Genomic DNA, 12,991 nt, shown 5'->3' with positions numbered 1-12,991 from the left:
ATTGATCAGATAGTTTCAAAGCAAAGAGGGCCCTTCTGTGGTCTGGATTTTTAGGCTTGGAGGGATACTTAAAACGATGCATCAAAGTTGACAGATGAATCTTAAGGCATAGACTGATGGGAGAAAGCAGAAATGTGGGAATATTTTTAAGTGACTAGCATATTACTTAGAGTTTTGAAAACCTTCAAATGTCGATCAAATCTGTTCCCCATAGCAGATTTATTTCTACCTTGGTTTTTGTTATGGTTGTTTTGTCTGTGTGCACAGGTTTACTCTCACTTTTCTGGGGAAGTTGATGAGACATTAAACGTATTATTCCCGAATGGTGCTTTGGAATAAGGTTGCGAGTTCATTTGCACAGCCATGTTTTATTCATATAGTTCCTGTACACCAGAATATAAGAATCTGCCATTTCCCTAGCCTAAAAAAAATAGTATTTACCAAGGAAGCAGTACAAATTTTACTTTATTTTTCCTCCTGTTCTTCACTTCTCTTGATGATGCTCTCCACGACCTACTATTTATATTTAATTTCTTCGGTAGAAGTTTCTTTATAATATGGAGAAAGAACTCCCACCAATGTAGTTTAGATATTTAGTTAATATTTTTCTATTCTATGCTTCAGTGAATTTGGAGGAGCAATTTGCATGTATTTGAATTTTAGAATTAGATTAGATTGAGAGATTGCTACTCAAAAATTCTTAGCATATAGGTAAAGAAACTGAGGCATATAGTAAGACCTCGCAGCTAGTTGGTGCACACCCAAGTCTCTTTATTCCTAACCCTGTGCACCCCGCTTGCTGCCTTTAGAAACACATAGAAGCTCAATTGAAGAGTGATACAATTCTAATGTACATTTCTCAACAGGACATAGAAAGTTGCTGAAGTTTTCTAGCTATAACATAAAAACCTTTATACTATAATTTAAGATTAAGAGCTATACTTGACATCAGTAAAAAAAATTACGAAGAGTATGTATTTCTTAACATGTAATTAAAGTTTCTGTAAATCTGAAGGAAGACAGGAAACTAACTACTGTCTTTGACAGTTTGTTTACCTCTGCCCTTAGGCAGAACCACAGAACTTGTGACCTAGCTCAGGACTGGGGGAGGAGAGGAAGAGAAAGAGGCATGCAAGTATTAATTGATAACAGATTTTATTATGTCAATTTAGCTAACCCTCCAGCAGTGTTTTTTAAAGTGTGTTTCACGGATCTCTAGGTCCACAAGATGCTTGGCCACCAAAATGTTCTGTGTCTAAAGAATCTGGGAGTTTCACATTATCACAATGCTTTTTGGCAGAATAAAGACTGTAAGTCTGCAAGAAAGAAACTTGTTTATTTAACCCCGGATTTACAAAAAATATTTGAACACAAAATCTTCGTTTTTTTATATGTTTATTTCTTTTAAAACCAGTGAACATTATTCATGGAAATTTTGGGGTACTTGAATGTCTCTGGGCAAATAATTTCCCTATGGTTCAATTTCCTCTTTCTATAAATGGAGGTAATAATAGTATCTATTGGCATGAGGATTAAATGAGCTAATATATGTAGAGCAGTTAGAACAGTGTCTGTCACATTGTGTTATATAAGTATTTGCTATTGGTATTATTAATAGTAATATTGTTAGTGTTACCATTGAGACCAATGCCATAGTTTTATTTGGTTTAATGGATGTATGTATGTATAAAACTGTGCACAAGGCATTGGGTTGGAGCTAGAGATTTTGAGTAAGATAAGGCAGAAATAAAGGGAAGCAGACAGGTAAGCTGATAAATTACTGAGCAAAATGGTAAAGGCAGCTACAAAGATAAGCTCCAAAGCACTATGGGAATGCTGTCAACAAGAGTCTATTGACAGCTCAAAGAGACACCAAAGATTATACCTATTAGCTGACAAGCTACTGGATGTCTCAGAAACTTCCAGAGGAAGAAATAGGGAAATTCCAAAGAGAGAGAACAATTTTGCTTTCTGTGAAAGAGACTAGTGTATCTGGGGGATGAGGATAATAAGTACAGGGTCTTGGATGTGGCAAGGGCACATAGTGTACTGGCAGGGTAGATTGGAGCCCAAGTACGAAGGCCTTTGTATCCAAGCTCAGAAGTTTGAGTTTTATCCTCCAGACAACAAAGCGAGTAGAGAATTCTTACGTATGAACGTGACACGATCGGCCTTGTTTTTTGGAAAGAAAACTTGACAGCTGGGTTTGGGAGGACATGAGAGAAGAGAGGCAGGGAAACATGGTGGGAGTCTGGACTGAGGCAGTGGCAGTGGAAACTGAGAGGACATTGACAGATTAAAGAGACATGTCTGAGGGAGAATTGACAAGAACCCATGACCAATTAATTGGGGGAAGAGGAATAAAAAAACAGAGAAACCAAGGATAGGGCTGGTATGTCTAGTATGGGAGGTTGTGTAAATGGTGATTCAATTTAGTTTTATAAATAGAGACACTATTTTTCAAAATCGTTGCTCAAAAAGAAACCTCCAGGTGTCCACAGCCTGCCATCAGTTTTATAACAATGACCTTCTTCTGAAGAGGGATTAATGGAATATATGTGTGGATTGCTTGATACTACTCATGAAAACTACTGGTAATACAAATCAAAGGTGACTAACTTACCTCACTAAGTGACTTACTGGAAATACATGGGAACACACATTTAAAAATTAAGTGTAAAATGCCATATGCAAAATTAAAAATCATAGTGAAAAATTTCTTCCTTATCTGCATGATTACAAAGTTTTACAAATGGCTCAGCTAAAGCACTTCTAATATATTTATTTATTATTTCAATGTTCTCCTCCACTCTTCTCTTCTCCTTTCTTATTCTGAGCTTCTTGGATCCTGGATCTTGCTTGTCTTTATATTTACAGATTCATCCACAAATGATACATAGTAAGTGCTTAATGAAAGGTTTAAATACATAATACTTGAAACACCATTACTCTAATTTCATTCTAAAAAGAGAAATGTAAAAAATATTCAGCAATATTAGTTATAAGATATCATATAGGAACTTTTGCATAATGTGTTTCTTGTACCTTCAAAACCTTGAGACTATATTGGCATGTAGCATAAATTTGGGCCACCATGTTACATGAACATTAGTGGAAAAATAAACCCAAACCCATAGTTCGATGTTTGTTGAATATCAAAGAAACTGACATTTTGAGTCATCTATTTTAACAATAAGCCTCTCTTCCCTGTTGTGGGACTCCTTGTTGGCATGGCCTTCTGTTTGAAGACACAGGAAGCTCTAGTCTTCTGGAGATGTTAAGCCATAAGGTTATATCTTATACAATTTTATCAGAAGTTGGTTGACTGCTGTTCCTATTACCTCATGCTGTGCTTGTAAGTATTTTCATCTAATTTTATGTTGTGCCAGTTTTCCCCATTCCCTAACGCATCACACAAACTTAAATGATAGCAGAAAAGACATTATCAGCTCCAAATTCAGAACTAATAAGCTATTTTTAAAGTTGTTCTTAACTCCCAAATTGGAACAGCATATTACTTTCTACTCTCCACTCTATTTAAGCAGTACCAAGATTATAAATCTGTCCTGCAAAGAGACAAGAAGTAAAAAATGACCGATATAAAGACTGTGGAAGGTCTTAAAAGTTTTAATAATTATTCATTCCACCATAAAGAATTTTTCCATAAAATAATTTATCCATGCCTTTGTTACTCCCAGGAATGTAGATGTATACCATGTATCTCTTTAAGTATTTTTAAGATTTCTTTTTATTTTGAGGAAAGGAATTTATGCTTTGAAAAGGGAATGCAACCATGAAAATTTCTCTCATTCCCAAACCTCTTTTAACCTAAATACTCAACTTTTTCAATCTAGATATTTTTCTCTAAGTCTTTCCTAACTCCCTGTAATATGCCAGATTTTGTCCAGGTAGTGGAGTAATTTCATTCACAGTAATGAATATGGTTCCATAAGAGGCTGCTTTCTTGAGGGACAGCATTAGAGACCGTAGTCCCTGCAAGTATGTGGGACATCCTGTTGTTCAGTAAAAGGAGCACAGTTCTAGTTTGTTCAGCCACTATATTAACCTCTGTAGGGACCACTTCTTCTTCACATGAGTATAAAATACTCCAAAGATCTGGAATTTCATAATATAATTCTACAGTTTCCTGTAGTCCTGCAAGCTCACCATCTTTATTCATTGTTAATTCTTATACTTTAGATATGTTTTCATTAGAGTTATTACTAGAGCAAGGGAGAAAAATTACAATGCATGAAAATTTAAGAATTACTTGCCCTTTAATTATATGACCACTGTTGGGAATTATACAAACAGCTCCTCTTGATTGGGTAAAATTCTAATTTTGTTGGTATGTACATTTGTGTGATAAAAGTCTTGCCATTTAAATAAGTCAGAGATAGTTTGTGACTTGCATACCATATGCCTTTAGTAACATGTGGATTTCTAATATATATTTTTTGTACATAAGGATTGCATCATGGACAAACTGATGTGTTATGCCCTTTGCACTGTTTACCATTGATTTTATACTGTCATCCACACATTTCCCCTTAAAAATCAGTCAAATTTAATTGTTAGACAGTTAATCCAGGTTTCAGATTTTGGTCTATCAATGTATGACAGCTGAAGCAAAACAGTAGATGCAGTGATCACACCTGGCCACTTTGACCTTTACCTGGTTTTTATTTCTTGTTTTGATTCACAGCTTTTTACTTTTATTATTAATATTTTTAAACTAGCACAGTGAACCTAGTTTGAATAACCAGAAACAAATATGTCAAGGGAGCAAAGAGATAAAGATTTAGAAATCGCATGCATGTTACTTTATCTTTGGCATGGAATAACTGCAAACTGGAGAAATAGCAACAGATCTGCATCTGGGTATTTCCCTTCCTCTCCCAATTGAAGCAGATCTACTATAGTTCTGAAGTTCCTATTAAATACTTGGGGCTAAAGAGATTCATTTTCAGTAAGTTAAGAAATCCAGATTTATTTTGTGACTTGATAGAAGTTACTTGGTGGCAAGAAAGTGAGTTCCAGTAATGAAAGCTGGCAGGCCAGGATTTGTGCTCCAGTCTGTTGGCATATGAAATTACAGCACATCATTCAGACAAAATCAATAATCCAACTTTTATGTCCTTTGCTAGGTACAGTGAAAATTTTATTATTCTGTAATCATTTTATACTTCCTGGATTAGGTCATGTTCTGTAGCAGTAAGAAGCACCTCAAGTAGATATAATATGCAAGATCAAAACTTGTGTTTTTACCCACGTACCAGAATGTTCATATGATAGTCAAGGAAAGATGCTATAAAAGTCAGACTCTTATTTCCTTAAGTCATCACTGTAATACCCTGAATGATATTTAGAGGTTCAGTTTACCTAAAGAAAGGAATTTTGCCCCTCAGTGTGGAATGAGGTTGATAACCTGTGGTATTCTTTAATTGAGGCAAACAGAACAGAAAGAGATAGTGTTTCAGCATCAAATTTGCTGTACGTGAACAAGGAGAGAAAATCGGATCAGATTCTTGCTCCTTTGATTTACCTTCTTCTGTGTCACTCTCTCTCTATGGAACAAGAGAAAAGACAGATTGTTCTTAGGGAAGGTCTACAGGGCCATAAAAGCCAGCTAATAAATTTACTTTAAAGCATCAGTTCCTAAAGTATGTTTGCATAGTAAAGTATGGACCAGGCCAAAATCCAGGCTTAAACATTTTCTCCTTGTTATCACCTCGTTAAGCTCCCCAAGTCTGAGCCATGCCTCCTACAGTCACAGGTATGATGCCACTAATTAAGAAAAAGGGGCTCATTACCAATTCTCATTAACATCAATTGGAGTTTTAAAACCAAATCCCTGGACTGAAAATTTACCCCCTTAATGTTCAACACAGGTGAGCAAATAAAATCGTTTAAATGCCTGTATCATGGGGTAGTGCAAATGTGCTCTCCAAAGATGAACAAATTGCTTACTGCAGTATGGCACTAATCCCATTGCTCAGTAAAAGACAGGCAGAGCTTTGAAGAAAATACTATTCAAAAGGGAGATTCTGACAGGGAAATGGGTGGAGCATGGGAACTGATATCACAATATGCAAATTATTGTCTGAACCTGTGTCATCTCTAGTAAGGATATATGGGTGAACAAAATTAACAATAGATTGTGCCTGACGACTAAGTGCTCAACAGATATTACCTGAATTAATGATTGAAGAAATAATGTTCACCAGTATGTTTTAACCTGCTGAAGAAACTTACCTCGCAGACTCTTTTAGCATTTGCTTCAGAATGTCCTAGATCACATTCTTTAAGCCTTCTTATGTGATTTTAATTTCTTATAGCTAACACTGTACGTTATTTTATTGTGGGAGGCTCTTGAGTTAAAACATTTCAAAATGCTTAATTTCATGAAAAGTTAAAATGTGTTGATTTGGTTGATTTGAAAGAGCTGTTCTGCAGTTCATTGAAGTGATAAGCCATATGGAAATAAGTCTCCTTGGAAAATAAAAGCAACCTTCCCTTGCATCAGATTAGGCTGTCTCTCATTTGTAAACCCAAAAGCTAGCCAGTTTTTAAACTGAATTTCTACTTCCCCTCATAATTTCTCTTCCTTACCCCAATGTAAACAATGACCCAGAAATATTCACAAGATTAATGTTTGCCCCTAAACTATATGTGGATTGTAGACTTTTTTCTGGTTTTATAGAATATTGAGTTATATGATAGATTACTTTATAAATTGTCTATATTTTTCCTGAGTGGGCTTGTTGTTCATATTTAAATCACGTTAATGATTTGTACCATGATTAACCTCCCCCCAAAAGTGTACTGACTTTGGTCTAAATTTCTCATGAGTGTCAGATTTCTTCATAATGTTACTACCTGTCGGTGGCAGTTAAGGAATCATAGAGTATTGTAGCTAGATGGAGATTTCAGAGCCATTTAGTTCAGTCCTCACATTTTACACATCAGGAAGCTGAACTCCAAGAAGTTAAATTTACTTTCCCAAGCTCATAGGCAATGATAGGACCCTAACTAAAATTTTGGTCTCCTTACCCCCCAGTGTAGCCCTGGTGTTAGTAGCTGACTCAACCCAAGTATATAGTAGAAGTCTAGCTTCACTCCCCCATCACACGCTATCTTCTTTCATAATTCCAAAGTTGTCTTAAATTTGTGATTAATCAGAGTAGAAGAAACCCTTAGGGAAATATTCTTCTGGATATATGTGAAGATCAGTTATTTTACTTAAGATAGGCCTGCCTTATAACCTTATAAGCGTTAACTTTTCATCTTTTCACCTGCTTAAAAATGGAAAGACAGTGATAATGGATGCATAAATGCATCATGGGGTGGATAAATTGTGTGAGTTAGAGAAGAGAAAATGAATGTGTTTGTGAAAGAGTGAGCACATCAATCAGTGGTTGCATGGTGTTTGCACCAGTGTGTCCAGGGAACACCTCACCAATCAATCATTCAAGAAGCTCCCTCCAGCTTTCAGGAGAAAAAAGATTTCACAGTAAAGTTCTATAGAGAAAGCTTAGCATCTAAAGAGGTCATTCTAGGGACTCTTCAAGTTCCCAGAGGGGAGGAAAAAGAGGGTAGGGAGCAAAATGCCATAGAAAGCCTATAGTTTGGAAGTTTTTTAAATGCTGATTGTATTATGAATCATTCTCATTTTATACTGACTCAAAGGCACGAATTAAACATCATGTGGTATATTCCACTCTTATCTGAGCATAGAAATATTGACTCTTCTGCGTTCAAGGAAAGCTGAAAAACTGAAAACAGTGTTTTCTCCTCAAACCTTCCATCACTGTACTGACTTATAATCCAATACTGCTGTTTTCCTTGAACATTAAACATACAAACATTCATTGGAAATATTTCAGTTTTATGGGTCATTCATCCAATAATTGTTGGTCACATGCAAGATACTACTTTAGCTACTGCCTTGAAGTAGCTTACATTGATAAGGCAAATAAAATTAGTATGTGAATACTTATGATGCAAAAGAGAAGGAATTAAATGACAGAATTGTTTAATCAACATTGTCTATTCCCAAATTTCCAAGAAGATAAAGAGAACCACAGAAATACGAAAAGTTTGTCCAAGATAGTCTATTATTGAATTGCAGCTCTGGGAACTTGCTTCCCAAGGAACTCAGTTCTCAGTAGTATTATACTTGCTCCTGAAGGTGGGGTACCATTTGCATAGCTAATTAAAGCAGGAAACATATTGAAATGTCTTAATAAAATGTTGCCCATTAGTGAGGAAAGGCAGCTACTGCCAATAAAGTGATTTTGTGAACAGGAAGTAATTCTCGCCACACAGTCCTGACAGCATGGCTTCATTTACTACTTGCAGTCACTCTTTCTATGCTGGCTTTTCAAGTCAGAAACTGGTAGAAATTCAGTGTAAGGATTACCATCAAAGTGTAATTGCAGAGGAAAATGCAAGCAGCCAAACAATAATGAAGTGTATCCATTCCAAACCAAGGAAACCAGTATTAATTGTGATATACAGTATGAAAACAACAGCATCTGAGACAGTGTACAGTTTAGTATAGAAGTTGAAAGCACCAATTTGGGGATTGGATGGACAGGGTTTTAATCCTGCCTCTTCCATTTGTTAGCTGCATGGCCAAAGATTTCCCTTTCTCATCTGTATTAACATCACAATAAAAAATGCTAGTGTTGCTGTTTTCCTTCATTTTCCCCCTTTATAACTCCTAAAACAGAGAACAATCATTTATTTAAAAACATGAGTACTTATCATACTTTGTCTTATATAGGTTGCTGTAGGCTCATCTGTTGCCCTGCTTGCTTGTAAACTCTTTGGGGGTAAGGATCTCTTGAATTCTGTTAGTGCCTAAACAGTACCATACACATAAGAGGCACTGAAAAATTTATGGAAGATGACAATGTAGCCAACTGCATGTAAGGCCATGTGAACAATCCATAAATCCTTAATAACCATTCCAGTTCCACTGGTATCACTGTGGATTAAGAGTATCCATTCAACATTCATATGTAATTCCATATGCATTCAACCCATAAGTAGTTTTCTAATCTCAAGAGTTTTCTACCAGTAACAAAAATAACAATAATAGCTATCATTTATTGAGAGTCAATTATAAATTTGGTGTTTTCCCATACATTAGCTCACATAGTCTTCACAGTCACTTTCTATAGAAGATATTTTAATCCCTTTTTTAATATAATCAAAATAAGACTTAGAAGGATGTTAACTAGGTGGTCCAAGGTCACACAGCTTGACAGTAGAAAAAAAAAACTGGATTTTTACTTAAGTCTAACCCTAAAGGCCAATGTTTTTTCTTACATTTCTTTAATTTTGCAACATTATGAGTCTTAGATTGAAGACTAATTTCCTAATTGTATTTTATTGAAAGTATGATATCCACTAGTGAAATTTACAGGTGAGTATAATTTTTATACTGCTTACACGTAGCATTTTATTCAAATGTCCCTAAGACTTCCTTAACCACTTAACTATTCATTTGAGAATTCTCAGGTCCAGTGACCCTAACAGCTCACCAGATGATATAACTTGGGTGAAGCACTTATTATTTACCCATCACTTTTGTCCACTGTGAACTTCAAATAGTGTTTATTAACAGGATATGTTGACCCCTGGCACACACATTGAGGTGTCTTAGACCCTGGCACACACATTGAGGTGTCTTAGACCAGACCCTTAGATGAAAATTTGTATGCAAGTGATTTATGAGAGAAGCACAGACAGGAAACAGAAGGAAGGCTGGCATAGTGCAGCCTCAGGGGAACTCTGGAGTACACATTATGCCACAGAGTTGTCCCAACCGAGGCAAGGGAAGTAGACTTCCCTACCGCTGGACTACACAGTCTCTGCTACTTGTGGGCCAAGTGACTCTAGCAGCTCAAGAGGATGTGGCTATTACACCAAAGGGTGAGTGCACAGAAACGAAAGCAGTAAAAGGGTTTCTGGGCAGAGCATTGACATTGCAACAGGTTGTACCCCAGATACCAGACGTGGAAATAGAACCCAACTTAAGATCTATGTTCTCCTTGATGTCCATTAAGAGTATTTTGACTTCAGGATATAGAAATGAATAGATCTCACTCCAGATGTAGCTTGATCCTATACTCACACAATATCATCAGGTTCCATCTCTCAGCTCTACTTTCTCTGGGTTTACTCCATCCTGATGTGATCTCCTAGCACCTCCTATCTCTCTCCTCATAGCCGTTGCAGTTCCAAGCTTTATATCTCCATACATGAAGCACAGGTAGAAATGAGGGAATCCATATCTCTTTTTCACATCAAAAATACTGGATTACTTGCACTGATCCAGTGTAGATCACATGTTCAATTCTATTCCAATTGATAAGGCCATAGAAATGTATAGAATCATTGGCTTAAGCAAATGTTACATGCTCCTGCCTAAGTTTAGCTTCAGTTCATTAGTTGAGTCAATATTATTAAAATGTCATAGTTTGGACGTTCAGAATATTAGAAAGGAAGAAGAGGAAAGTACATGCTAGGAAAGAAATTAATAAATAGCCACTGGTCTCTTGTTTTTACTGTAAATTTGAATTTGCTGTGATCTGAGCCTAAGTAATTTCAAGCTATAGACATGACAGTGTTTCAGCCAAGTTGTGAACCCAGTTGGAATTAGCAGAATTGGGTTGAGTGGAAGGAGAGACAGAAAATTCCCAGAAGTTAGGCTATGGTATGTGAAGCATGGGATATACCACCTCTATTATCACTACCACCACCATCACCTCATCACCCTACCCCTGCAAACAAGAAAACAAGCCTTCCTACCATGTTTACTCAGTTAGAATAGAGGTTTGCCATTAAATACAGCTTTTGAAATGGATATCCTAGGAATTTCCTATAGGCCCAATCTGGGCCAAGACAGAAGAATGAGGCTTAGCCAATTAGACATATGACTATCTCCTAACTGTTCCATCATTTATTCACTCAATAAATATTAAACACCTACTATACACCAAGTACTATTCTGAATACTGGAAGTATAGTGGCGAACAAAACATAGTAGGTACCTACTGTCAGCAGGGGGTTACAGACAATTACAAATAGGCAATAAGATATCTTTAGAGAGTGATAAATACTATGAAGAAAATAAAAGGGAATGAATTTGAGGTCAGGTAAGTGGAGCATTTATCTGAAAAGGTGATATTTGAGCTGAGACTTGATTGATAAGAAGAAGCCAACCATGCAAATGTCTCTAAGAGCATTAAAGGCAGTGGAAATAGCACAAAGGCAAGAAGTAGGAATAAATTTGGTGTTATTAGAAAACGGGAAAAAACAGTGGCTGGAACATGGTGAGTGATGTGGAGAGAGGTGGGTGCAGTTAGGGTGGACCTATGGCCAGACCCATGCGTGAGTCCTCTGTGTCTGTCTCTAAGGGCAGTTGATGTTCAGCTGGAGATGAACTTCAAATTCCAATGGTCTTCATTCTTCAACTCTGCTCCCTAGTCACTTGAGTATTCCACAAAACCCTAATGAAATCTTAATGGTTCATTTTAGCCAATATCTTTATCTTTTATTGATTTTGTACTAAAATATCTCTACTTTTTTTATTTTAGAACCTGTAGAAGCTTATAAAATCCAGGAATTTAAACAAAAAAATTTTAACAACAAAAAGAACTTACCTTGTGCATACATACCATTTTATATCTTACCCCACCCACACACTTAATGAGATACCATGGGCACTATCTCATATGTTTACATACACCCCCCCCTTCATTCTTTTTCATGGTTGCATGATATTTCATTGATGAGTGTATGACTATTTATTTCACTGATTGTCTATTGATGGACATCTAGGTTATTTACAGTTCTTTTCTATTGTAAACACTTCTGCAGTTGAACACTCTTGAACAAATGTCTTTACATTCTTGTACAACTATTTCAGTAGGATAAATTCCCCATAATGAAATTACTGAGTGAAAGTACGAGAATCAAAGCAAATATTGCCAGGCTGCCTATGAAAATGTTGTACCATACTCTTCCCACACTTGGCCAGTACTGGAACCTATCAGTACATTTCATCTTTGCAAATCTGATAGAAGGAAAATGTTGCAGAAGTTCTTACTTTATTTATTTTTATTTTTTTATTGAAGTATAGTTGATTTACAATATTGCATTAGTTTCAGGTATACAGCATAGTGATTCAGGTGTTTTTTTGCAGATTATATTCCACTATAGGTTATTATAAGATATTGGGTATAATTCCCTGTGCTATACAGTAAATCCTTGTTGCTTATCTATTTTATGTATAATAGTTTGTATCTGTTAATCCCATACTCCTAATTTGTCCCTCCCCTCTCCCCCCTTCCCTTTGGTAACCATAAGTTTGTTTTCTATGTCTGTCTGTTTCTGTTTTGTATATAGGTTCATTTGTATTATTTTTTAGATTCCACATATAAGCGGTATCATACAGTATTTGTCTTTCTCTGACTAACTTATTTCACTAAGCATAACATCCATGTTACTGCACATGGCAATATTTCATTCTTTATTATGGCTGAGCAATATTCCATTGTATATATTATATACATAAAACACATCTTCTTAGGTCAGTCGTCTGTTGATGGGCACTTGGGTTGTTTCCATGTCTTGGCTATTGCAAATAGTGCTGCTATGAACATTGAGGTGCACATATCTTTTCAAGTGAGAGTTTTCACTTTTTCCAGATATATACACAGGAGTGGGATTGCTGGATCGTATGGTAGCTCTATTTTTAGTTTTTTAAGAAACCTCCATACTGTTTTCCATAGTGACTGCACCAATTTACATTCCTGCCAACAGGGTATGAGGGTTCCCTTTACTTCACACCCTCTTCAGCATTTATTATTTATAGGCATTTTGATGATAGCCATTCTGACCAGTGTGTGGTGATATCTCATTGTGGTTTTGATTTGCATTTCTCTAATGATTAGCGATGTTGAGCCTCTTTTCATGT

This window comes from Phocoena phocoena, chromosome 2 (genome assembly GCF_963924675.1).
Source record: "Phocoena phocoena chromosome 2, mPhoPho1.1, whole genome shotgun sequence".
NCBI lineage: Eukaryota > Metazoa > Chordata > Mammalia > Artiodactyla > Phocoenidae > Phocoena > Phocoena phocoena.
The sequence above is the reverse complement of the archived record's forward strand: the minus strand, read 5'-3'. Positions refer to the sequence as shown.